The sequence below is a fragment of the Pipra filicauda genome, unplaced genomic scaffold (genome assembly GCF_003945595.2).
Source record: "Pipra filicauda isolate LSUMZ 115617 unplaced genomic scaffold, ASM394559v2 scaffold252_size1811890_pilon, whole genome shotgun sequence".
Classification (NCBI taxonomy): Eukaryota; Metazoa; Chordata; class Aves; order Passeriformes; family Pipridae; genus Pipra; species Pipra filicauda.
In genome coordinates, this window is record NW_024104368.1 from 608,114 (window position 1) to 634,001 (window position 25,888).

At 38.9% G+C, this 25,888-nt stretch overlaps 1 long non-coding RNA gene across 1 annotated transcript in view; it reads right to left on the reverse strand.

Annotated features, from left to right (window-relative positions):
• The window catches only part of LOC113990043, a 271,781-nt gene that overhangs the window by 138,753 nt on the left and 107,140 nt on the right, over positions 1-25,888 (reverse strand). The window contains exon 5 of the long non-coding RNA XR_005563807.1: positions 18,361-18,497. This is a non-coding gene — a long non-coding RNA (uncharacterized LOC113990043). The remainder of the gene's footprint in view (positions 1-18,360; positions 18,498-25,888) is intronic.

The window sequence follows — 25,888 nt, forward strand, 5'->3', positions numbered from 1 at the left end:
TTCGTATTTTATCTGCATATGATAACTTCTGCAAGCTGAAAGCTCCTCCTGTAATCACAATATTTCATCCACACTCACCCGGTAATGTCTCATTTGCACTAATGTAGAAATGTGGCAACATGTTGCCTAGTGACCAGGAGCATTCCCCTCCACCCTTTTCTCCTACAAAGTAGAGCTTTTGCCATGGCAAATAAGTGAGTATTTTAATGTTATGGAATTAAGTTTTATTAGATGTCAGCTTCTCAATAACATTGGAGAGATCTATAAAATAGAACTCCACACATCTGCTTGCCAAATGGCTTTCTAAGCCTCCTAATGTTTCCATTTATGCAACACAATCCTATTTTATATGTCATTTTATAGCTTTAGGAAAAACACTTTCCAGTCAAAACACATTCCAATGCATATATTTGGCTTACAGGAATATATACAGGGGACAGTCCGGTATATATCCAAAGGATTGGCTCTTTGGCTCTCTTTTCCTACTCCAATCCCAAACAGTCATGGTCTGTATTTCACCTGTATTTTAGCAGTCATTCCATTATACAGTTACCATTATACAGTTAATAGTAAGTTCAGGAATTACTGAGTGAAGTTCTTTCATTTGTGATCTGCAGGTGGTGATAATGGTCTCTTTGACTTTAAAAATTTGTGTGTCAGATTGAAACAGAGAGAATGTAGGATGATGCACAGAGAAGGATGTCAGCTGCAGTGCTGCCAACACCCAGCTCACAAACCTTGGGCCTGGTTCCAAGAATACACATAACAGGCTTAAAACCCAAGGATTTTAAATACAAAAAAGTAACGTGATGCTTGCTTGTTTTAGTTGCCTCCTGTCCTTTTCATGCTTCACTCATCACATGTTTCTTCTGTCAGTAGATAGGAAGAGAGCAACAGTTAAAAACATGCCATGATGTATTTTCAAATAAAAGCTGCCAGTCTCACATAAAATTCCAGTTTCTGAAATCTTTGAGAAAAACAAACTACTGCAAATTTCAGTCAATTCACCTGTAGACAACATGGCAGTAAATTCCTCTGCCATCCAGGTAAAACTTTTCTGTGGCTCCACATGATACTGCACCATCTCAAAGCTTCTCAGAGGGAGATACCATCCTTCAGATGACTCTCCACTCTGTTTCCCTTAAAGCACTGCATTGACATCCCTGAAGCAGCCAACCACCAGCATCCAGAAGTTTCATCTGTATCAGAGACCAAAAGGAGATATCAAAACTTCCCTCCCCAGCAATGACAACTCAAGTTCACAAAATAAATTTTGGCATTTTCCTGTGCTTGCTGGAGCAGACTCAAATATTGACTTAAACACGGCTGCATGAGATATTCTCAGCCAAAATGAGCAGGAGATTAAATGTGCAAAGAATGAAGCAAAAATTCTGTAAGAGGACCCAAGAGAAATAACAGGTCCCTTCACATACCATGTTGTCTAATGTTAAGATCATTAAAATCCTTGAATACTGCCATAGACAAACACTCTCTCTTGTGGAAAAGAAATATTACCTCTCTTGGAAGGAAGCAAGAGAATAGCTTAAAAAAAATAAAATGGAAAAAATTCAACCTTTGGGATTTGGTTATGAAGTTATATTTACTCCATCCCTTTCTGAACAGGGATTTGGTTTAACGTTTTAAAAGGCTCCAATTCCCAGTTTCATAAATGACTTTTATTTTTTAATATAACTGGTTTCTAACTCAGTTGAGCATATCCAAAAAGTACACAGTTAAGTAGAAATCATATAAATATTGTTCAGCTTCCAGCAAGCCTCACTGCAGCTGCCAAGGGTAACAACAGCAGTTCAGCTTCAGACCAGCCAAGAGGAAGGACAGAAAATCAAGTGAATTAAGGGAGAGATTTCAAAGAGAAGGATGGAAGGTTTTGCTGGACATTATTAGAGTATGGGCAAAAAGGAAGGACTTTCAGACAGCCTGGAGGAATATACATAGCACAAGTACATAGGAAAAGACACCAGCTGATGTGCCTTAGACTGTGAACAAGAAAGATTTCCTGCTATTAGATTTCATTCATGTTAAGGGAATTTGGAATTTTTCCACCCATTTATAAATGAGCAAAATTCTTCCACCTAGAAAGAGCACCAGGGATAGAACCGTTGAGCTGCATTTCTACCTTCTGAGTTGTCCTCAACAGTGATAGCTGGAATAAAATTTTGCTATGGGTTGCACATTTATGGTCTCAGATTTTATTAAAAAGTAGAGGAAAACATTCTTTATAAACCCTTATTTGGCTGTTATTTATGAATACTAGATTCATACAGGCCAGATTCATAAAGTAAATTAGGGATTATGGTTCCTTTTGGCTGTAAGGAGCTTCTTATGTCACTGAGTACAAGGGGAGGGAGGAGAAGACATGCTGAAGTAACGTATCAAATATATACCATCAAGTTTTTGCTTCTTACTTGAAGCTTTCTCTCATCTTTTTCCCCATTTAGTCTTCTGCTTTCTCTAGGATTCTCAGATGGTTGCTTTGAGCAATTCAGTTGCTTTCTATAAAAAGAGACTGAAACCAGGTCCTTGTGCTCTTATACTGACCAAGAAACATAACTTCATTTCCTACCTGCTCTATCCGGAGGAAAGGCTGACATCTGAAACACCACCAGCTCGGTCAGAAAGTCAATGAACGCAGAGAACTTGCAGACATTCTATGTATGGATTGCAGCACAGTAATTATCTACCCTATACCAGGGCTCCATGCATGCCAAGGGATCTCGCCTTTCTAGTTCAGGGCATGGATACCACAGACCTCGAGTCATTTGGTTGGGAAACGGAAGTAGGTTATTACTCTTGAGAAACATGAGCAAGTCCAATTCCACCTGTGCTGCTGTCCCTACACCACATGCATTATCTCACTAGATACAGACTCCCACATCACCCAAGGCAAGCCAGCATTAGCTGCCTCACATGAGTGCAGCTGAAACAGCATCTGTAAAGCGCTCTGTACAAATGCCCTGTGCCAGTAGGACATCAGAGAACAGACACTCTGAGGACCCCTCTGGGCCTACTGCATTACTGCTTGTGGGAACAGGAATCTTTCCAGCCATTTCCTCCTCCTGAAGCATTTATAACACAATGGGCTGCTTTGCCGGTGAAGAAACAGAAATAAAGCACCAAGTTTCTGGCTTTAGAGTGGTGTGTACAGCCAGCCTAAGTTTCCCTTACATCCAGCTTCTCCTTTCATTTATGCTCTGCACTGCACTGACACAGTCTCCACACTTCTCAACTCAGTATGGACAATCCCACATTGCTATCTTGCCTAAGTGCTTTATGTATTTTATAAACATCACCACATTCTGATAGTTCAAAAGTCACTAAGTCAATCTCAAGAAGAGAGAAATAAAGGAATTACCTGAAATCAGCAACAAAATGAAGCTTCTCTTTCTGGTTGCCATCCATAATTTTTTTAAGCATATAATTTGCATTACTGACAACAAAGCTCTTATGAAGTCCTTAAATAACATGCGTGAAACTCATGGGAAGGAGAAGGAAGCTGAATGCTAAAGACCTATTGAGAAAAATAAAACAGGCTACTGAGAGAACAGAGCAGTGAAGACAGAAAAATTTGAGAAAAAATAAAAAGCTCCTGAGGAAGTGGTGCTCCTGTTTTACTCCCCAGATATGGGGAGAACTTGTAATGCTACTAGATCAGTTTTCTTTGTCTCCTTTTTAAAAACAGAGATGGTAGGTGTTGCAGGTATGAAATAGAAATACAATATTGTTCTTCAAAACCCAAGTGCCACCATAGCAAATAAAATCTTTTCAAGTCAGCAGAAAAGTGTGTTTGATAAAATACTGACAAATCTGGGCAGCACAAACTGGACCAGTATGATGGAAAAAAATAGGTGAGGGCATGCAATGGTAGTCGAGCTGGGTTGGAAGCAAGGGAACTAAAGCTCGGACTGTTTCACAGAAAAGAAATTATTAAGAAGCTTCCCAAAGGCAGAACTAGATACCCATGACATGCATTATTTAAACATGAAGGGGAAGAAAGCATCAGTTAGCTATAACATAAGAGATATTTACACACTTGCAAATGGGAAAGTGCTCTGATTTACAAGGTAGAACACCTAAAAGCCTTGCTTCATTACACCTGTGAGATCAAGAAGGGTTGTCTCTTATCTACTTTGTATTTTTGAAGCAGAAGGTATCTAAACACCGTAGATGAGTATAGAAACATCTTTTTTCAGATACTTGATATTTTCAATTTCCCAAGATTTTATAGGAAAACAATTAATACATCCACCTATTTTCATGAATTTTTACTAGGAGTTTCACAAAACAATTCTGAAACTTTTAATTTATTCTAACTTGGGGAAAATATTTTTTATATGTTTACTAGATGTCAACATTGTTACAGATTCTCTTTGCACTGCCCACATTTCTTATTTATGGTATTGATACGACTTTCACCTTCAACGTCTCCTCTCCTTCCCTCCCGCTCCTGAATCTTTGTACAACAGTCTGGTTTGAAATGGTAGATGAACATGGTAACTTCCTTGAAGAAAAACGAATGTACCAAGTTCAAAGTTTTGTATGCTTGCTTAAGTGTATTCGAACGTGCTCTAACACGTGTCACAACACAACTGTTCAGCTCTATGACAAGCACAGTCAGCATGCTTTCAAGACATATTTCTTAACAGACCAGGGAAAAAACTCCCTGAAGATCTTGATCATTAGATAACTATGCTAAAAGCCCCCTTATTTACACATACATGGAAAATGCAAGTAGCAGCAAAACACACTTTCTTCTCTACCTTCTATTTATTCCTTCCTTCCTTCTTTATTCTATTTGCAGTGGTAGTCTTGAAAACTCAGACAGTAAGGTCATCTTACTGCTCAAATATGAAAAAACCCAAAACATATTAAAAGATGAGTAAACAATTGACTTCCTGGAAACCACGAAAAATAACCCTGAACACACCGCACACATACCTCAGGTAAATCATCAGTCATATTTGTTTTTAAAGTCAATTGAAAAGAAATTAAGTTAACTAATGGTTGTAGCTACAACTATTGTAGTTACAATGTCATTTTTAAATAATTTTTTAGTGTTAAATACAAGCAAAATACAACTTATTTCAATATTAAAACTGAAATATTTAATTAATAAAAACTAATTACAATGTATGCTTTTCCGTTTTGCTTTTTATTTCCTGCAACAGGCATTCAATCCCAAAATGTATCTTTGACAAAGCGACTTTTCACCCAAAAGCTATCCTTGGCTATAATAATCCGAACGTATACACCAACTTATTCCAAAGCTAAAACAACTTCATTGATGAACTCCAATATGAGTATCTCAAAAATAAGTATTATCTTAAAGCAGCATGTCTTTACTACTCACACGTGCTCAGAGGACCAAGGCTGCTGGGCATGCAGCCATTTCTAAAATCGTATTGAAACAGATGCTTGAAAGAAAAAATGAAACACTACGTCAGAGGAGTTATCATGCCAAAAGGAAGCATGTCCACAAGCTCCACAAGCCAGCAATGTAACTATCCCACCCCATTGCTTTCATCAGGACTATTATAGTACTGTATAATTTAGAGGAGTTAGTGAAAATGAACCACACTGTGCTAAGCACTAAGCATTCTACATAAGTACAAATTACTCAGAAGTCCCTGTAGTGCCATTAGCTAAACTCTGGAAAAGGAAACAAGGCCAAAAAAGGGATAGGTAATGCCTGGCTGTAAAAGTCAATGAGTGGCAAAGTTAGCAACAAAGCTCCAAATTCCTAATTCCCTGATCAAGATTTAATTAATGTCAACTACAAAAGCTTTCAGACTGTTTTTACAATCTAACCAACAAGAGCCAGGAACATAGATTGCATTTCCAGAAGTGACCTAAAGCCCCATTGCTCAGCATCCCAAATACTCGAGTCAAACTGAAATCAAGATGTCCAGGAACCATAAGTACCTAAAACAGGATATAGCTGGCAATTTTTTCTAAACAGCAAATGCCTTTCTAGAGTGAACTTCTCATTTAAGCATCTATTTTGTGATTAAGGAGCACAAACAAACAAAAAAAAAAAGACCATCCCCAGTGAAACTACAGGTCATTTATGATTAACTGCCAGTGCATCATAACGCAGGAGAGAAATGACAGAAAATATTTTGATATTTTAACATGTACCTTGCTTGAATGCTGCCAAGCTTAAACCAAATTTAACACAGATTTTCCACTTTAAGAGAGGACCTTCATGCCTCATAATTCCATTGCTTTTAAAAATGTTTTGGCTTGGGGGGGGTTTTTGCCTTTTTTTTTTTTTAAGTTTTTGGCATTTTTTAAGTGTATGACTTTTTCTTTTTTAGTTTTTGTTCTTGTAATATGATATATATCCTAATAATGAAAACACTGTAGCAGAGGAATAATTTTGTACACCTGTTATTCTACCAAACTCTCCCACATAGTTCTGATCCAAATACAGCCAATGCAGATACTTCTCCGTGCTCTTGCAGATTCAGTTTGGTTCACACCACCTTTAAGTGGGGTCAAAAATTGGTGGGAAGGGAGAAGCGAGAAGCTGCTAAGCTACCTGGACATAGTATTCAGATCTAAACACCACTCAGCTACAAAGGAAAGATACAATTCATTCTGCTAAGCAGCCCAAATATTTGCCCATCCTCTCCTGAACACGGACAATCATGACAGGCAGAGGTACTTACTTTGAGACCTGACAGTCAGGAAAAGGAAGTATTTGCAGTCATACAGACAAACTCCTGCAGTGAAAAACCTTAGTGTGATTGCATGGCTCAGGATGTGCTGCTTGCATCATTCCTCAGTGCTGAGAACATTTGCAATTAGTGAATTAGCAAAGAGCTGTATTAATATAAAACTAATAAAGTCTAAAAGAGTGAAAATGTGCAGAACTGTTAAAGTGCCTGTGAGAAGGTCAGAATATAGAGGAAGAAATTTTAGTGTTCTCTACTGGTTTAAGAAAAAAACCCTAGCCTTTATTTATTTAACAACAAGCATTTACTTTGCCCACTTACTTCGTCCAGTGGAAATCAGTGCCTGTAAATGTAAAGAGATAAGGCTCAGAAAGGATGAGGGCAGTCTCAGAGTTGCTTGGTTTTCTTAACACAGTGCAACTGAGTGCCTTGAAATCTGTTCAGGGATTTGTGAGAAAAGAGTGAGGTATTCTCATATGAAAGTTATATTATTATAATGAACCCTGTAAAAAAAATACTCTGATCTCATTCACTACCTTTTAAATTATGTTTATGGCTGGGTTGTCACAGGTAAACACGTAAAAAGAAGAACCACCCCAATGTTTATATTATACCATAGAAAATTAGTCAATAAATTGCAGTGTTGTTTTAGAAATGTACAATATAGAATGAAAACCACTTAACTGTGGCAATATTTACCCCAAAGGCAACCTAGTAAGTTGCTTTTTTTTTTTTTTTTTTTCTTTTAAGAAAGCAAATAGCTAATATTTGGAAACAGCCTTGCCTTTTTTACTCCCTATAGAAGAGGCATCTGGTCTTGACAAGAAAGTATAACCGCAGCGAGACCCAGCTCTCTTGCAAACACTTGCTAGGGAGCAATGTAAGTTCAGCAGGGAATGCTGACACTTTACTGTCCCACCAAATGGAAAAAATTCCTTCAAAGCTTCTTTCAAACAGAATTATGGAGAACAGCACAGTGACTAAACCATTCCGTTTTTGCAAGACAATGTCTGACTTTCATTTGAGAGTCCAAAAGAAGTTTAGAAATACTCTTTAAGGAGTGAAGTAAAACAGTTATAAAAAGGTGGGGGTGGTCAAAGAGTTCCTTTTGAAATGGCCAAGAGGAGCTTGCTGAACTTCACAAAACAGACCCTTTCCTAATTTTCTCCTAGAAAATATTTTGTGTAAAGTGACATTCTCTAAACTTCCTTCATCTAGTGATATTGCTGACTAGGAAGACACTTTTCCTACCATCTCGAACTTAAACCCTAGGAATGATAAGATGTTCAGTGATGTGATTACTATACAGATGGAGTGCAAAAGATATGACCTGTTTAAGAGACTGTCCAAGCTGGTAGAATTTTGACATTCCGGTTTACCTACTGGCAAGGCATTAGCTGTATTTCTTCGCAGGATCTACCCATTTCACACTCTTTTTCCATAAGTACAAATGGATAAATTTTCTTCCTATACAGTACATATGCTCTGCACATACAACTCTGCAGATGGGCAGGATAGGTTGTCATGCAAAGATTATTTACATATTCTCCACTCAGATAGAAGATGTGAAATTCAGCATCACAATACATTCTCTCCTTACTAAAGGCAAAAGCTCTGGAAATCCAGCACCAAGACCACAGGCTTTCTCACACCAACACTTCTCAGTGCCTCACACTGCCACTGTTCAGACAGTTGGTTACTGCATATTAAGCACATGCATTTGTACTCCCCTCACTATCAGAAACTGATGAGACATCTTGTGCAGATAAAAGCCATGCAGGGAAGACATCCTTCTCAGAAGGTAAAAATCCGATTCTCCTTTATGACTAGCCACCACAATAAAACAGCCTGAAAGAGACGTAAAACTACATCAGGTCTAATTTTTTTCAAAATAATTACTTTACTCTATGCTACCTTCCACTCTCTAGACACTTGGCAATACACTGAGAAACAACCCACAACCAGTTGCTACTGTAGTTTAAGGAACAGAGGAGATCTTGGAAGACATGAACAAGTCCTTCAAGCAGAATGGTTCTTCTTTATCCATTTCCCAAAAGCTGAGAGTCACTTCAAGAATCAAGATAAAGAGGACAAAAAGGTCTTTATTACTGGAAATTTCATGTTTTAACTTTGCCTTATTTTATATAGAAGTCCAGCTGAAAATGAGGCAGAGTCACCACTAGACAAGAATCTTCACATACAGGGTGCTCCTAATTAGATGCCTCCTAATCTTCACATACAGACTGCTCCTGCAGTCTCCAACTCTTTCCCTGCTGTCTATCCCCACAAGCCATTCATCACAAGTCCCACCAAGTCAGTGTTGCTAAACTTGTATAATAACTCACTGTCACATCTTATCCATGCCAGAACCCAGAAAAGTCTCTCCCAAGTAAAACTGGGTATAAAACCTTTTCTAGGTTACCACATTCTTAAATCCTGCTATTCCTTTGCCTCTCAAGCCAAGCCCACAGAGCCCTGAAGTCCTTTGGGCTTACATCATTACACAGATCAACTCATTCCCTTTACCTCATTTTTAAAAATACATTTTTTTCTTTTTATCTTACCTTATTTCTCTCTTTTCATTTTAGAAATTATCCCTTGTCCAGGTTACTCCATTGTGGATTCTGACTCAAATTAAATGTTTAAGGCTTTAAATATTCTCTGACATTTAGCACCACAGGCCATATCCATGGCTGTAGACTTTTGACTAGGCTTGTTACATTAAGGCAGTGCAAGTCTCAGATCACAGATTTCCAATCTCTTTGTAGTCAGAGCTTGCTTGAGGTCACTGGAAATTATGAGTCCCACTGGAGAAAGCTCTTCCTCCTCTGTTCAAATAGCATAGGGCTGCAGAGAGCTCCTAACTTCCCAACCCCTCCAGAACCACTCCTCCTCTCTCACTTCTGCTACTCTTTCCAGCACCTACATTCAGTCTGTTCCAAGATATCCAGCTGATTTCCAGAGCTAGGCACAGGTTCAGCTCTGCACTCCTTCATCCAAAGGGATGGCTTCCTGTTAGGAGCCATTGGTCATCACATTTTTACACAGTTGTAATGCAAACAATATTTGTCAGCAAACTTTCTGCCAGATCAGCATCTCCCTTGTGCCACTTCTTTATGTCCCTGGAAATTTCACCTTCCCAATACACAAAGCATCACATCAGAGCCACAGAAGCTGCTGGACATTGAACAACTGTGTGGGTTTGTAGTGGTCAGGGGTGAAAAGATACCTTCTTTTTGAAAGGCTCTTAGTGAAAATCAGAGCCTTTCAAAGCACTCTGCAATGTTACACAATTCACAGCAAGCACTGCTGAGTCCTGGGGTTCAATTTGTTTCCGTAAGCTTTTCATCTACTTGCCAAGGTTTGCCATTTGGAGAAAAAACAGTCTTTAATTCCTCAATTTATTAAAAAAAATGTGTCTTTGTCCTTTTCTGTCTTCAAAAATAGCTGTAAATATTTGCAGAGCCTCCCTAATAACATCAGTGGAAATCCTCACCAGAATTCCCCTTGACTAGATACTAACACACCATCTGAGAATGAGAAGACAGGTAAAATATGGGCTGTTACTTACCATATCATCCAGATTTCTCTCTGGCTTGGACCTATCTGTCCATCTGCAACTCAGTCTTGTATTCAGTCCAGATTCTTTGCAGCACAGTCAATCCTTTTGCATTGACTTTCATAGCAAAGACCTCTCATTTGGACTAAGCCAACACCTTAGTGCAGCATTTTGTGAAAGGGACTACCTGGTAGGAATCAGCATTTAAGGTGAAAATATCAGTTTAATAGTTTACTTGTATTTCAATGTTTTTCTTTTAAGTTTGTTTTTGAGGAATTCAGGAGCTCTAGATTAAAGGAAGTGCACAATACCTTATAATTTCAACACAATGCTTTTTGTACTGCAGGTCTTTTCTCCATACCCTGTCAAGTTACACTTTTTTCCTCTCATCAGCACTTTCTCTAAAAGAGGAAAAGGAAGAAAAAGTGTGGTACCTCTGTTTCCCAGAATGCACTCCTCTAACATAAATTCAGAAACAGCTGACAAGGAGGTTGAATGACAGATTCTTGCCAAAGCACTTTGTGCTGTACCTACAGCACAGAGTTGGTTGTGATACCCCCAACTAGACCTCTCTATCATATGGCATCCTTGCCACCATCTGCCCTAAAATAATCCTTTCTCAGAAGGAACAAGATCTTATTGGATCTGCAGGAAGCAAAAACCTGCCTGTATCTACCTCACAGTGGTAGGGCTATTGCACATAAGTTAGTGTTACTTGTTGATGGTTTGGTACCTGAAGGGGAAAGTTGTTGCTGAAGCAATTCACAGTAAGTCTCCTATTTCAATATCGCTTTACAGGGTCTCTCTTATTTATTGGATTGCCACCACAATGTTTATTGCCTAAATCAATTTTTATTAATGCTCAAGGAAACAACACAAAATCAAATAGAAATACCTTGTGGAAAACACCAAACTACTAATGTGAAAAATCACTTAAAATTTTTAGCTAAATCACCTTAATAGACAAAACCCCAAACTGGCTATACATACATTGATACAGTTTATCTATCCACTGAAGTAAGGAAGTTGTGCTTAGTACACATAAATTTAAAACCTTGCTTTTTATAGGGGCAAGCATTCACTTTCTTCTTAATGAAAAAGGTAGAATCAAGACCATGTGCTACTCCCAGTACACAAGCATCCACCCTACCCTTTTTAAAGGTTCCAACTTTTTATGTGAGTAGGAAAAAACTTATTGTTGCACTGTGACCTTGCACACAGCAAATTCAGCATATCTAGTTGCTTATGGGTTGTGGGGGAGAAAGCAATAGCATATCAGTCTTCTGTCCAAAGCCGTTTCCTGCTTCAGCTTCTCCTAAATGCAGTGTTCCCAGGGAGCCACAGAGCTTGTGGAAGAACTGGTTCAGAGGGACAGGTTTTGCCAGCCCTTCCTATGCTGACTAGAGATGTTCACTCCAAATTCCAAGTCCACTCCCTTCTCAGTGGTGGCTGCCTCCCAGCAGCAGGACAGGGAGACATCCCTTTCCTAGCTGCCACAAATCCTGTGCCCTATTTGTTTCATGCAGCAGCTGTTTGCTGTGGACATTTGCATGTCTGAAGAAAGAGGGATGTTTTTAACATGGTCTATCTCTAGTGAGATTTGCTGTGATTCACAGACCTGACAAACCCACCGAGAGTTGAAGACATCCTCCAAACTCCTGTGTATATAAGAACCCAAACTCTTTTTAAAGATGGTTGCCAGAGGGTACAGGCTGAATGCAGTTTACCTTCCTGTTTTTTTAATGTATTTTTGCAGATTTTGTTTTTTGTACAGAAAAAAAGCAAGCTTGCTTGTTTGCTTGAAGAAAAAAAACCTCAAAGTGCTTATACAAGTCAGGGTATGTGTCAAACATTCAAAGAGCAGCGTAATAAAAAGTGGGTGCCATGACAAGCTTCCAAACTTGCCATACAAGCACCAGCAATAATACATTTATAACTAGAGTTCATCCCACTTAGGTTGTTTTCCAGCAAGTGGTTCATCTGTTTGTCTAGCATATGTATTAAATCAAGTACTTTCTCTTATTACTGTCTTCGTTACACTGGCTGTTCTCACACTCTGAAAGTCCAGTTCTGTGCTTGCTTTTGGGACAAAAAAGAAGCACCAAAGACAAACAGGAGTGTATTGCCTGTGATAGAGCACCTTCTGCTCATCTTGGCTGTGAGAAAGGGAGGGTAAAGAGGCACAAAATATGAGGCCTCCCCATATGAGCCCTGCAGCCTATAAGAGATTAACAAAACCAATAGTACAATTTATGAACACTGAAATATTTTATTATCACTACAAAATAATGAAGTAAGAGATCTCTGTGCTCTGTGAATTTTATGTTGATGCATTTCAATTCATTCTCTGACTTGAGATCAGTGATACTAAAATGCTGCAATTTCCTGAGACATGCAGCTCCTTTTCTCATTGCTTTATTTTTGGCACTGAGATGAGATTACAAAACTGTGCAGCCCTGCTGAGCACCTTCTAGTTTATGTTGAGAGAAACAAAGGTGAAAAACTGACCTCATCTAAGTGCCTAACTGGGGAGCTGAGCTCCTCTGAACATCTGGTCTTCTATGCCCGGTCATAACCCTTTCCAGTATGGTCTGAGTAAAATAGGTGACATTGCTTTCACGTAAGTTTAAACATCTAAGCCTGTCACTTTACAACCACTGTGATAAAACAAGACAGATCAGTCTCGAAAGGTAGTTCATGATTATAAAGAGGACTTCATTCATTAGTTTGGATTATTTAAGCATCAAAAAGTTATTGCACATGGACCCTATTTCACACCTTTGGGGTAGATGAAGATTAGATGAAGATTATGAGGCCGCTCTAACAGCTGAAAATTGAAGCCATGAGTACAAGACTCACCTTTGAAATCAAGAGTTTCCCATTGCTCAGTCTGCAGTAGTCCACAATAGGCAAATTGAGAAGACAGAGGACAAAGTCCATCCAGAGGACAAAATAGCAGCGCCTACAAAAGCACCTATGTGTTTGCCTGTCTAATAAGGACTGGCAGCAGCAAGCTATCAGAGAAATGCTGTCACAATAATGAGACAAGCAAACAGAGATAGAGGTCTTTTCTAGAAAGTAATCAGTTTTTAAAATAACACAACACTTTCTACTTCAGTTTACTTCTACATTTACAAGCTGACGAGGCTATAAATTTGAAGAAAAGTGTCTTCCATCCTACTTTGATAAATAGATTGCAGACAGTATGACAGCCTTTTTAAATTAAGGACCTGACTTTCATCAAGAGGGATTTTGCAGAAATATTCCCCTCAGCAAACTTAACCTGAACTTTCTCAATCATAAGCACAAAGCCATGCATCCATCCTTCAGGAAGCATTTCTTCTGTCCAAAACATTTTTTCCCCTGTATTAATTTCTGTCATAGATTCATTCTCTTGCTAGTGATGATTACATTTCAGCTGTTACTTGTTTTTTGGGCCACAGTCCTTAGATTGCCCTCTATAGAGGAGTAGCATTTGTTGTAGATCCATTAGACAATGTATCAATACCACTTCAGTCTACTCAAATATTTCCTTAGATATACACTTGGAGACAATAAAGGGTTATGGAATTACAGCTTATAACTTTTAACCAACAGATGCTTCATAGTCTTGGAAATAAACTTATTTTTCTGGCATGAAAATGAGAAACAGTACCACACCCCAAGATTTTAAGAGCAAGGTAGAAGCAGAATTCAACCAAATGGATTAGGTGACTCTAAGACATCAGCAAACGCCCCACTACTGTTTATCCAGACACCAGACTATCAAAGGTTTGGAAGCATCAGATGGCTGACATAGTTCATATGGGACATCTTCTACCTCCTCCCAAAGTGCACATCCACAGTTCAACACCAGCAACAGAGCAACGTCAAGGGAACGTGACACTTTAGTCGAGAGTGCTACTTCGCTTTCAGAGGTCATCCCCACTTTTAATTTGGATACCAGAGTGCTTTTGGTGAGCACAAAAGACTCCTTTGCTCAATGCCAACTGGGCTCCGAATTAACAAGGGAGCCACATCACTGTAAAGTCCTTCAGCACATACTGAACACATGTACTCTAGTAAAAGTGCCTAACCCTTCACACTTGCTGTTAACCTCCATTCCCTAACTCTTACAGTTCAAAATTGCTATTTTGTCTTTCACTAAGACACCTCTAGCCTTGATATCCCAACTAACAAATACAAGCTGAAAGAAATAAGGGGTAACGAATATCAAATTATTTACTGGAAGGATGGTTATTTAAGACTGCAGTTGGTTCAATGCCCTGCTTAGACATAAACTTTCTTGTTTGTGGGTAGGAGGCAAGTTACTATAGAGACCTGAGAGTTGCTGTGATCAACAGAGTGACTCTGGAGCTGTGGGGTCAAGGAGAGCAGAAATCAACACCATTAGGGGATGGAAGTACCTTTATGACAGTGAAAGTCTGACAAAGAGCACCTGATGTTGTGTGGAGCAGGGTCTTGACCCTTCTCTGCCAAGGTGACTCCATTCACCAGCAAGTCCACTCCACTCTGGCCCAGTAACTCTGGCATTATTTTCTTCTCAAATGTCTTGAGAGAGAATACAATTACAAGAGACAGAGTTATTCCCACCATAAAATGTCTTAGTTGCCAGGCTTATTTTGCTTATTCTGCTGGCAGACTTGAAATGTTTAAAGGTTTTGAATGTTTTAAGCAAAGCTGGGCATCAAACCTTCCTCTCTCCACATCCCAGATGCACTGCCCAGATATTGGGCTGCTGTCGGTTATTGAACAACTTTTGAACATAAGCTTCTCCAACCCCTTCAATCTCTCCTTGGACTCTCAAAACACAGGCAGAGAAATGTCTATAAGTTGAAGACAGCTGCTCATTTCCTGTGCCCAGGTGGGATGAGGATTGTTCTGGGAACTCACAAGACTTAAGATGCAAAGGCAGTTTGGGCACTTACAGTATTAAATAGGAGGCTTGTGGCCTGCACATGGATTTAGCCATAGAGGGACACTTAACACTGACTGCTGAAATCCCTAGGGGGATCTCCTCTAAGCCTCTTTTTGCTCCGGTTTGCTAGGCATAATACAGAGAACAGCACTTTCCTGCTTCACAGTGTGGTTTGCAAGGACAAAGAAAGCTATGCAGCTCAATTCTGTGTGTTGCACTACCAAAGATTGATTTGAAGAGTCAATCACTCCAAACCTATTTTTCACCCAAAGCATCCGCTCTCGAAAGAAAAAATGAGCTACATACATTTTACATCAGTTTGTGCATGAAGAAAGACAGGCTTAGTGGATGGAGACACTTCACACTGAAGCATACAAATTAGCTCTCTGTGGGAGTGAGGGAGATGAAAATAACTCTCAGAGTCAAGGAATGACCTCTAGGCCAGTCCAGGACAGGAAACGTCATGCAATCTGCAAAAGTAACACACCTGCATCTTTGTGATGGAAAAAGAGTAAAAAAGTGAAAGAGTCCTTTTACCAGCAGAAGTTAAAAGTGTATTCCCTGAATAACTCAAAGGTAAATGCATTTTGGAGGAGAAAATGGGATGACTGAAGGAAACCCCTGGAGGACTACAAGTCGTCAGCTGTAAGAGCTAGGATCCTCTTCTAGGACCTGTCTGCATAAAGTGAGTCTGTAAAGGAATTCTACCGAGTACTTTGTAGATCAGTGAATTTATATCAAGTGTGGTTTTCTTTCATTCCTTCTTCTATAATTTCTTTAGGGATTTGTAACTTGGATCTAGTTTGTAATTTGGGTTTACTTAGGATATTTTATGTTCTTTTATTTCCAGTTTCACCTTCACCTATTCTGAGTTGAAAAGAATTTTCTGATGCCTGGCTAGTATCAAGACAGGATGTAAAAATGCTTACAATCAGATATTAGTGCAACAATCGCACACCTCTTTTGCAGATTTTTCCACAGTATGAAAATGGTGGTTGTCTGTGCCAACCCAGAAGTTGTGTAGTCCAATCTGGTAGTGATAGGAGAAGAGGAACAGCATCCTGGTGGTCAGAGATTGATGGGAAAGTCCTCTGCTTTGGGGTAAGGCAGTCAGAGAATACCCAAATCCCAGGGAACCATTTGCAATAGTGCACAATGGTACTGAAAGATAAACATTGGGCTTGCACAGTTGTGGCTTATAGAATCAATTTGCAGTTTACAAGCCTCAGCATTGTGGTTTCTGTCTTGCAGCATGAGAATTTGTTTCTATCAAGTTTGCTACAAATTTTTAGCAGGAGTCTTAACTTTTGTCACCATAGGGTAAGACACACAAACAAGTTATTAGAGAGCAATAAGCTACTGCACATTAAATAACAAAGTGTGCTTAGCCTTCTTCCATCCAGCTACTTGGAATGCTCCTGAACTCGCTAAGATACATTTTGCCAGTCACGCCTTAACTTGCAAGTGCCCTAAAGACTTTGTTGTAGCACTTCAGTCCCCAAAAAGCTCATCCAGCTTTAAAGTTGAGCCTAAAAATTAAGAATTATCCCTGAGCTCTTTCTGCATACAAATTATACTTGACACGCGATGTTACAATTTCCAAGCTAAGTTGTTTCTTTTTGGTATTCGCAAGTAGTCTTAAAGCTTCACAGACAAATCTGTCATGGCATGATCACATCCTAACAGAATGATCAGATCAGAACCATCCTCTCCCTGTGGTAACTGAGTAGTATTTCTACAGCAGGGCAGCAGATTATTTAGAGGGAAATGCAGACTTAAGGCATTTTTTGCTTCTTTAAATACAGCTTACCAGAGGGAAATGAGAAGCAGACTGCTATGGCTGCACAGTCAAGTTTCTGAAAGAAGAGTGGTGATACTCCAGTTTATACAAGTTGTTTTGTCCTCTAGGTTGTTCATACATACTCTATTTCATCTTCATATTCTTGTCTACTTATGTTACACAACCAGACTTCTGAATGAAATGGTGTTATGTACCATGATTAGGTAAAAACAATTGTATAGAGTAAGTACGAGAAGTTATGAGCCCGTGTACAAGTTAATCCATATGAAAATTTTTATGAATTTTAAGCACTGTGGAAGTCCTAGCAGTCATATGCATACAGGCAAAAAGGGCATAATCCATAATCCTTCATGTAGAGGGGAACTTACATTTCCCCTTTTACTTGTAAGATGTTATATTTGTATTAATTGGCGAGCTCTCATCAGCAGGTTCAAATATACCAATAACCTACTGCACAAATTTTGAGTCAACAGATCAGGATTATTATTGCATTTGCATGAACATTGTCACAGAGTTTTGATGGTTTTAATTGAGACATGTTTTCTCTGATTATATTTTAACAAGATTTATGAATAAATACCACAGCGAGAAGTCTGCAACATCTGGATGAGTCTCACTCAGAATCATTATGACAGCATTCATTTTAACGGAGTCACTGGAAAATACTCTTATCTCTGGTTACATGACAAGCAGTAAGAATTCAATCTCTGTGTCTGGTGTGTAGGCTGATTGCTATCCCTTTAACAGTCTGCATTGTTGACAGTTGCGGAGCTTGAACTGCTTGAAAGGATTTTTCCTTCATAATGGAACATAAAAGCTTCCCATCCCCACCAAATTTAACCACTTGTTTCCCTTTCAATAAAGATGCATGCTTCTAGGGAAGCTAAATCCCAGCATGCTCTTTCCAAAACTGACCTTTACACAGATGCTGTCAGTCTTAGATCAAGACACATGTAATGGGCAAAGGTGTCACTGAAAGTAGTAATCACAGCCAGGGAAATTAAAAATAAAGGGACATTAAGTCATCTACTCAGTCTTCTCTTTCTCTTTAATAACATAAGCCCTTGGGGGGGAGGAAGGAAAAGTCCAACTTGAAATGCTCCTTAGTTGTCAACAGAGGAAAATATGTTCCAACATCACTGCATAACATGGATATACTATACAATTGTTTACAGAAAACATCTTTCCTTACAGCATTTTAAGTTCTACCATCAGCCTGTTTAGCTGCTGTGTGAGATAGTAAACCTCTTTGCAATGAATGACCAGAAGTTACAGTAGAAATTGTCACCAAGCTTAAGAACATCCTACCATCTGGTGCCCAACATGAGCACAATGCAGCTTAATATTTTTATAATATTAAAAAAAAAAATCAAGCGAATACACTCACCATTCTCTTCCTGTCATACTTTGAGGAATTTCATTTTTATTTGCAGATCTCAAAATCCACTCTGTGTGGAGTCCTGTGTGCTGATTGATGCAGTGGCCCATTCTCTTTACTAGTGAATTTTGCTGGGGAGGAACAACCTAAAAAAGCATACATTAGGACTTTCTTTTGTGTACTCAGGCTCTGCAGCATCTTAGTGCAACGCTTTCGGATTATTAACTCCATAGCATCACACAATCAGAAGAAGTAGAAATCTTCCTGAAGTTATTGCTGTCAAGAAAACACATCAAGTCTTCCCAGCAAAAAGAACTATCAGTGTTTAGGCATTCAGACCAACAAAACAACTATCTAGTGAAGTTCTTTGTTAAGAGATCCTCTAAGGGAGGTGGGAGGAAAGAAGACAAGAGCACTTATTGTGTTCTTGTTTCCACCAATTGTATGAGTTTATATTTGTATTATAAAAAATATGCCAGACATATTCAGTGGAAATATTTTTATTAATTATTGTGCAGGGAACTCATTTAATTCTGAAAGAACAGATGTTGCTCCATTAAAGTAAACCACAGCATCTCTTCTGAGGAACTAAATGATGTTTACCTGAGACAGTGGTTTCATGAGAACATTTATGCCTTTATTACTTTACTGGTAGCAAAATAAGCCATATAACAATGGAATTTAACATTGAAATATTACTGCAAAATAAAAGGTAGAGTAACTTCCTGTATATGTTTCTTCAGTGAAGCTGAAGACCAAGAACTCTATTAGGGAGTTTGCATGAGAGTAATATGGATTTTTCAGCATTTAATTAGGTACATGTTAGGTATATGTACCCTCTTTTTTATTTTTCTTTTTTTTTTTTTTTCCCAAGAAGGGAGGGAGGTTAAAATTGTACCCATATGTGCATACTTTGTTTATGTATTACAGTTAATCATTCCTACAGCCCATCTTGATCATCCTTTAGGAAATAGCACAGTGCAAAGTATTTGTGTATAAATCACATGTAAAACATGTACATTCTAAACCAACAGTCAAATGTTCATTGGAAAAAGTTGTAGAACAAAAGCACAGACTGACACATGCATGGGTACAAACTGTTACCACATGCTGCATGTAGGAACCTGGGCAAAGCTGCTGTCAAATCCCCAAATTAAGCCAAATCTTTCCAAACCTTGAAAGAATCTGCATCATTTTGGTGACAGTCATCGATTTATACATTTCTCTTCGTGCTATCAGGGAGGTTGAGCACCCTACTCAGGTAACTGCACCACCTATAACCCTGCGATAACTTCCACAACCACAACAGGTGCATGGGAATCCATCCATTACAAATCCCACCTCTGGCCAAAGGAAGCTTTGAAGCCTCACATTTCCCAGATGAGACTGTCATTACCCAAGTCTCAGCAAAACCCTACAGTCCCCACTGGGCAAACAGCAATCTCCAGCAATCCAAACAGGTGTTGGATATAGGCAGTCTATCTATTATAGGCAGACTATCTATCTATTATCTATTATAGGCAGTCTATCTATTATCCCCCAGCACAGGCAGCTTAACAACTCATCCTTTAAAGTACTAAAGAGGGAACAGACTCCCACTAACATGACAAGAACCAATACAAAGGAAGGCCTTCCCATCAGCCGACAGCCAGACCTGCTTATCTTGTGTTAACCACTATTACTGCCCCATTCCTGCATGCATGAAGAGTGCATTATACATATGATACATGCTCATTTTCAGTTTCTGCTAATCATTATTCTACACACCCGAAGTAACTGACCTTCTGGTCAAGCACCTTTTAAAAAAAACATGTGGACATTTGAATACAATAGACACAAAATTCAGAACTGCTAATAGACATGAAGAAAAGAAAAAGGAGGTACCAGAAGCTGACTAACATACCCAGAGGTACAAGCACAAGTCATGAAAGTCTGCGATATTGCCATCCACAAACATGTACCAGATTTCCATGCTTTGTTAGTTTGTTATGGAGAAAACACACAATAAAAATGCATTGCTGCACTACAGTGGCTTTCCACAGAGTTATGTACAACTGCAAAGAGGCAGACAGAAACAACTGTCAGTGAACAAACTGGTGCTCTATCTGTAACACAAGTAACCTCTGAAATGCAACCATGCAGCTATTTGTTTCCTAAGCCCATGATTTATTTATTCCATATCCACTTTAGACTGCTATCTAAATTGCCTGGAGTTACAAACCACCACAGATGTGATTCTTTTTCATGTAAGTAGGGACAGTATAAGCCACCAAGCCCCACAGCTGAACAGGGATTTCAATTACTGAAGTTTGGCAGAGAATATTCAAAAGGAACAGGGTTGGGAACTTCAACCATGTGTCCCAGGGCCATATGCAGGAACATCTGTGTTTGTGCTGCACCACCTCTTCAAAGCACCTCCTGTGCACCTGACTGAAGAGGTTTCCAATCCAACAAGTACTTTCTTGTGTGCCTAAGAAACCATTTTTATATGGCATCACCAGCAGGTCATCTCAGCAACAGATTTCTGTACTTTCCCGTACTACTTCTCTCCCCTGTACATGCCACCTCTTCAGCTTCTTAGGTCAAAAAATGTCTACTTAGAAAAACCATGGTTTCAAGGGTGCTTCTTTTTAGACTTTCAGAAGTAGGTTTAGGCAAACAGCTCGCAACTTCAGCTCAGTTTTGCTGGGCATACACACTTTGAGCAAGCAGAAAGCATGAGTAATGCAGCATGGCCACGGCCGTGTGGTGCTGCAGAGATCAGTGGGCTCACTAGGACTCATGGAGCAGGAGAGAAACCTTTGGGGAAGGTACAAAGCATGAAAGCAGTCAAAATATAAAAAAAAAAAGTTAAGAAAAATAAACCTCTGCTTCCAAATTAGCCTGAGCTGATCTAATCACTTGCTGCCACATTCCTGATTTTTTTTTGTCCATCACAAACTGTGGCCCTGCACCCTCTCTGTGCCAGAACTGGCCTTCCTCCAACCCTGCACTGAGCCACTTCAGCTTGCTAAGCTGGCAAAAAATAAGTCACTGCATCAGCTATGGAGAAGATATTGTGTTCTCAGCCCCATGTAGCTTCCCACCAGACAGCCTGCCTTCTGATCACCACAGGTGGCTCCACATCCATCCCTCAGGTCCTGTGAAGAGCTTCCCAAGCTAAACTCCCAGGGGTCTTCTGCTACAATCATTCTTATTTGACTTGAGATAAAACTGTATTTTCTCCTGATTTCTCAAAATAAGAGGATAAAAAAAGTCCCTCTTGAAATCTGGTTACTCAGATTTTACATGGTTCTGTCACTGGACAAGCTGCTGTTCTAGAAACCTCTTTCCTTTAGCCCCTGTAGAAGCAAGTCAGCAACCTAGATACTTCAGATGCTGCTTAGATAAGATCTATGTTAGGAGTCTCAAGACTTCCCTTGAGAGGGACTTTATCTCTTCCTCACATGGTTTATGGAGTAAAGAGGAGTATTTCTAGATAGTAGCCTAACCAGCAAAATGTGAGCCTGAAAGAAGATATTCAAGTTACTGGACTGGGACCATGAAAAAATGAATTATCCCAGTCCCTTCTTCTTCAGCACCCTGGTAGTGAGAAACAAAATGATGACAGAAAGCTGCACAAGCCACCTGCACTGAAACATAAGTACACTTGACAGCAAAATGAATGCATGAAATCCAATGTTTGTGCTGGTGGCTCACTTTTACTGCTTTTTGGGTTTTATAACACAGTTTGGATGCCTTGGGCCTGAGCTGCAGAAGAGCATTCAGCTGTAAAGTTGGTTGTGCTAGCCTTGACCCAGCTTTCTCCAATTTATCTTGATTTGAGTTTAGGCCTCTGCTGAGTACACAAGCAAAATTTGGTCATTCTCACATTAATTAATACCTGCAAGACTTGACTGCAAAATTCCTTTACATATGCCTAACACCTAATCCCATAGAAACAGGAGAGCTGTTAAAGCATGGATTGCTTCAATGGTTTAAGATCATTGTGCAAAGTAATTAAAAACATAACTGTACTTCCAATTGTTAAGACACTTCATTACTTCCTTGAAATTCTATGTCACTTTCTTGGTATCAAGTACCAGATATGTTAAGCTTCTGATACTTCCTAAAGCACAGAGGAAATTCAGTTTCAAACCAAAGTATACCTACAATAGTTACTCCCCATAATGACTGCAAATACTTAATTACAGAATACCATGCAACCTTTATGTTTCTTCCCTCCAACCCACCTTATCAAATGGATGAATTCCTGTTTCTCTATTCCCCTGCAGAACTTCTGTAGTGTTTTACTCTTAGAAGCAGGCATCCCATACAGAATAAAGGGAATGTCTGCAGCCAGATATATTATGGCTGTCAAAGTAATTTGTATAATTGTGACTATTATTTTGAAAGATATATATCAATGTGGATTGAATTTTATGGTTCATTTTCCAATTCGAGATATCTAGCCACGTACAAGTACTGACTTCATTCTGGTACAAAGGATACAACAGTGCATCTATAGGAAATAACATTAGTCATATCCTGAACTATTTAGTCCAAGGTTTTTGAAGGCCTTAACACAAGTATTAATACCAAGGACAGAGTTCTTCACAGATAAACAGTCACTTTGAAGCACTGAAATGCAGCATTAAGAGCCTGTCAGTGTGACATACATAAAACCCACTTAGCTAGCTACTTTAGCAATCCTTCTTTTAAAAGCTGCACTAAAGGTAGATTCACTACTTGCAGAGATCTGCAATTTTAAATTTTACAAGGAATTTCACAGTTGATGGAAAATTTGTACTTCTAATTGAAAGCAAGGGTAGGAAAAAAGGGAAGAACCAAGCCAACATCTATTTTGGAGACCCCATTCCCATGAAATCCTTACATGGAAATTCACCTAGCACCAGACTCCAGTAAATAACATTCCACTGTGTAGCAGTGGAGCACCACTATCCAGCAGCAGTTGGATCTGTTCTGAGCCAAGGCAAAAAAGAAGTAATGTTTTGTGACAGAAAGAAAATCCCATTACTAGGAAGTCAAAAGTGAAATGTGCCATTGAAGTTTTATGTAACGTGAGACTGCAGGATGATTTAGTGAAATATTTGTTAAGATGTCCTAGAAGCTTCTCCATGCAATAGCAATTTCTCTGATTAAAGGCAGTGTTACGTTAAGAGTCGTATTATAGTCTTATTCTGACCCTGGGTAATAGCTCTGAAAAAGTTTGCAGTTGTTGAGGAAATGGTTGGTTGCATGGGTTTCATTTTTACACATAACCCCCAGGGTAAGAGCTGCATGTATTTTGGATCAGATCTCTTATTGAAATCCACTGTGCTACTGAAATGAAGTTTTTCTCTACTGCTATCACTGAAATCATTCATCAAACCCTACAAATTGTCAGAATGGGTGGAAGAAGATCCTACGGCAAAATAGGTTTAGGAGTCTTGTGGGCTGTGTTTCACTATGCATCCAGACAGACAATCATTTAAACCACAAGGCTAGAAAACACAGATTTCTGTTGTGAAAGAATTTCTATTGTGGAAGGACCTATTGTGAACAAAAAGGTGTATTTCAAGGGACTCGAATATGCCATGTGAGCAGCCTTGAAGTAATTTGGAAAATGTGTAGATATGGAAAGACCTGCCTTCCAGACAGACCACTTTGAGTAACACAGTGTGCTCTGTGATATTTCCAGCCCGGTCCACAGGAATCCACAGAAGTCACATCCCTGTAGCTTCATAAAAAACACACGGGATGCAACACATGTATAACTAATTTTTCTTCTGGATTTTGCTTTGCTTGTTTACATCTAACATGGACTGTATATATTAAAAAATGTTTATTATGCATCTTACTAGGGACAATTCAGTATATGCAGTGTTTTGAGGGAGACCCTTACGGGAGGGATGAACACCACTTGGGATAAGAGAGGGACACAGGATACAGTCCATCTCATAGGAATGCTTTGCTTGCAAGAAAGGTGATACATGGACAACTTAAAGATTGATCCTAAAGTATTTCAGAACAAGTCATGAACACTTCAGACAAACAAGCTGGCATGCCTCTTCAGAGAAGAGGTCACTGTGAAGCTACAGCTCTTTATATGTCAAACTTACTCTTTTGCAGTATGTAGTATGTATTAACATGAGCCAATTGACTCCTTCTGAAAGCAGATGAGAAGGCAAAGAAGTAGGACAAGATGAAGTAGACACGAGGCAGCTGGGAGAGACAGGACAGTCTATCATTGTTTTTATCCCATATGTTCACTTACCAAACTCAACTGGTGGAGCTAAAAAGTGACAATAAAGAAGACGAATGGTTACCCAGTCCTCAGCAAAACTCAAATGTCTAAACCATTCTAGGTTTATTTCCCAATAGAGTGAACACATACTCGGTGGAATTATGCTGAAGTGATACAAAAGTGTGAGAAAGCTACAGGCAGAACTTTCACTGGCAGTATCAGACAAACAGTGAATACTGTATAACATTCCAGCAAGTGGTTCTTACTAAGTCTTCAGATGTTAAGACCTCTGAAGAAGTTACATTTATGCAAATTCAATCACCTGTTAAATGTGAAATTAAATCAACAGGTGCAACAAAGCTTAGTGAGAACCTTTTAATAAACTTTAAGGTAATACAGGAAGATTCCCTATTAATGAGTAAAGTTTTGATAATAAATAATTTATTTATCTCAAAATATTGTGTGAATGTGGAATAATCATATTTGTTTTCATAATAAAATATAAGCCAATATTCCACCTGATGATCCTGACTAACAGCAACAGCTCTTCCTAAACAGAGGGATGGCAGAGATTTCACTGAACATTTTCCTATCAAGACCTCTTTGCATAGAAGGAAGGTGCTGCCCTCTCAGCCACTATCAATTTTAACCTTTTCTTCATCTCCCTTAAATCCAAAAGACCTTTATTTCATCATACAAATGAACAATTAAAGATTACTAGATGTTCTAAACAACTACAATAGCCACCTTTAGAAATTCCAGTCAATTTTCAAAGACACTAATCTTTGAAAGGCTGCATTCTCCAAGAAAAAGACAAAGAGTAAAGACCGTGGCTAAGCTTGCAAGATGAAAGAAGAGCAAGAATAAAAAAAGGTTAGCGTTTCTGGAACACTATATCCCAAACCTCTTTATTTCCAGTCAAGTTTTTCAATCAATCAGCTACGCTCCTAGAAAAATGTACTGTCTTTCCTTAGACATTAAGCTACAAATGAAAAATGCAGGCACAAAATCACATATATTTCCAGCAAGCACCTTCTGCACTACGCTGATATCTAGACTGCTGCCCTGCTTATTAACATCTCAATTTCTCAGTGCCTCAGAACAAATGGGGAAGAACAAAGCATAAAGCCTTGCTTTTACATCTTGATTTTTGCTCTTCTTTGGGGACATGGAAGTAAGCAGAGATTAATTTCTTGGTTCAATATTTTTAGATCACTGTTGTGGGAGAAAAGACCTGGGAGCGGGTAGAAAGAAGGATAATATTTAATTTAAACAAAGAAATATGAAAAAAGAATCTAAAGGTTCCTTGCC